Source organism: Rhipicephalus sanguineus, chromosome 3 (assembly GCF_013339695.2).
Source record: "Rhipicephalus sanguineus isolate Rsan-2018 chromosome 3, BIME_Rsan_1.4, whole genome shotgun sequence".
In the NCBI taxonomy this organism is placed as follows: Eukaryota; Metazoa; Arthropoda; class Arachnida; order Ixodida; family Ixodidae; genus Rhipicephalus; species Rhipicephalus sanguineus.
In genome coordinates, this window is record NC_051178.1 from 82,721,882 (window position 1) to 82,724,553 (window position 2,672).

General features: G+C 49.3%; 1 non-coding gene across 1 annotated transcript; it reads left to right on the top strand.

Annotated features, from left to right (window-relative positions):
• The first annotated feature begins 1,585 nt into the window (after positions 1-1,585).
• Positions 1,586-1,658, top strand: Trnas-gcu (transfer RNA serine (anticodon GCU)). Its single transcript has one exon. It is a non-coding gene; the product is annotated as a tRNA-Ser (tRNA).
• Positions 1,659-2,672: the final 1,014 nt, after the last annotated feature.

The following is a 2,672-nucleotide window of genomic DNA, read 5'->3' on the forward strand; positions in this document are numbered from 1 at the left end:
GAGCCGCAGCTGGTCTTCCTAAGGTCCCTAGTAAAACAAGTAGGGACCTTAGGTCTTCTAGGGCGGGGCTGGGCAGCAAGATCTAAGGTCTCTATATGAAATAAGGAACCTTGGCAAGATCCTTCCATCGCTCTCTAAGGGGTGGCACAGGGTGGGGGTGGTGGGGGTGCAAGCTGGAGATGGGGTGAGGGCGAAGTGCTGGTCGGTGCTTCTTGCTGAAATTACCTTCTATCATGTGTTGTAGTGTTCCTGGTTCTTGGGAGACGGGGCATTCCTGCCCGTACTGGCTCGGGTGCACTCTGTAAGTATTCAGGTGTGCGGCAATGTAGCTACTCTAGCCACTCTGTAGCACGAGTTCAAAATGACAACAGAGAAGCGCTAGTGGTCGCGCCAGCATTTTGTTAACATGCTGAAAGACCAATGCAACTGCGACTCTGCTGGAAAGGCCACGCTCACTATCACGCTTTTTATTGCCAATCGTTCAGTATTCCAACACATTTCTGTTACCTGCCGCTGATGGTGGGGCGACGACATCGTCGCAACGTTCATCACTACGGGACACCCCACTGGTAGTAGCACCCTCACTTCTCGTTAAGTTGCGTGCACCCGCATTGCGGTGCCGCGGTCTCTTCCGTAGTCAGCCAGATAATATAACGTGCACTACGATTACCTGGCATCATGATTGCAAAAATGGACGTATTCTTCCAGAAGAAAGTGTCACCGCAGCGCTGCTAGTCAAGCGTTCGTTCTAGTCTGGCCACGGCTTTTGCCTGTGTGCGCACAAGCGGCTATGATCACTCGTCCCAACGTCACAACAAGGTGCTGCCCTGTGGTCAGTCAGTATCACAGGATCCAGCAAGAAGCACGTTAATTGTGCCACATCATATGCACGAGCAAATCATATTCGGAGAACTGGACTATAGTTAGTACACTATAAACTGGACTAACTACGACGCACGATGCGAGACGCCATGGCTAACGGTGTGAAATAAAGAACTTGCACAACGTTGCCAGTTGAGTAACGCACAACACGCTTGTTCTTATGTTGCACCGATTATATTCAACTAAGTAACCCTTTATTCTACGTCTCATTTACTTCTCATTTGCTACAATTGTTTCTATCCGCCATAATAACTGAACGCAAACATTCCCTTTTTTATGCACGTTTTGACCCTTCTTGGGGGCGCTCCAGGCAAATAAGCGAGGAGGAAAAGGAAGGGTGTCGCTACCTTGAAAACTTGTTTTATCTAGGGACCTTAAATACGGTCAGCTAAGAGAGCCTAATCTACCACTGGTGGTAAGCAAATCTCGGAGGAGCGTGAGCGTGTTTTCTATCTCGCAACGCTCCTATTTTTTTTTTCAATTTGAAAACTGCCAAGAGACGCGCACGGCAAAGTGGCCATTTTCTGTACCCACTCCTGATGTAGAAGGAAAAAAAAAACAAAGAACACGGAGCACACCTTGCATCAGACAGCGTATGCCAGGAGACGCAGGGGGTCACTCCACGCGCCGCAGTTTAAAAGAAGAATAAATATCTAAGAGCGTCTGATTCTCCATTGTCGACACTTGCAGGGCGTTGCGCCCCGCCGCGGTGGTCTAGTGGTTATGGCGCTCGGCTGCTGACCCGAAGGTCGCGGGATCGAATCCCGGCTGCGGCGGCTGCATTTTCGACGGAGGCGAAAATGTTTGAGGCCCGTGTACTTAGATTTAGGTGCACGTTAAAGAACCCCAGGTGGTCGAAATTTCCGGAGCCCTCCACTACGGCGTCTCTCATAATCATATCGTGGTTTTGGGACGTTAAACCCCAGATATTATTATTATTGCAGGGCGTTGCTCAAGCACATAGACGTAACAACTGTGAGAGATGTTAGCTCACGCTTGCCTGTGCATGCCTGTGCGTTCTTTTAGGGCGTCCTTCTTTGTGCTTCAGGGGCGCGCTGCAAGCGTCGAGCTGCTTCTGGTTCGTGTGACATTTCAATTTCTTGCTATACCATTCATTGCTTCGCCCTTGCGTTGAAACTGTGACTTTTCTTTCTTTATCTCTCTCTGTACTCGTTCTGTCAACCATCAGTGTTATTACAGGCCACGCCAGAGCGGCGAGTAGTGAGACTTGCTCAAATTTTGTGGCACATACCCGTTCATGATGATGATAGTTTTTTGCGGAGCAGGGAGGTTTTCATGCCGTGCTAGACATAATCGCTGTTGAAAAATTTGCGCACATTGCACTAAGTTGCGCAAGGCTGGGTCACAGGAGAGCGGCTCGGCACATTTCGGCTTCTTTTGGTAACCGTCTATATAGAATGCTTGGGCGGTGATTGAGCGCGTGCCCGTTCATGGCGATGAGAGTTTTCTATCTACAACACACGGCAAACATTGACCATAACAGCTTTCTGTATCGGAAAAAGATATTTCCTAGAGCAAGGTACCGTCCGTTTCATGGCTGATCCCCCATGGAGGGTTGCGTCAGGTTACTGAGTAATAAACCAACCATCCAACCGTTCCAACTCCAGTGCTGGTTGGGTAAACGCCTTTCTCCTCACCTAAATCGCCATGCGCTGCTGCGCGCAACTGCTTAAAAGCTTGAAATGCAGGCGTATAGTATTTATTACCGTTCCTTCTTCCACAGTCACCATACAACTGTATGCCTTCTCATGACTTCACAACGCCGACTC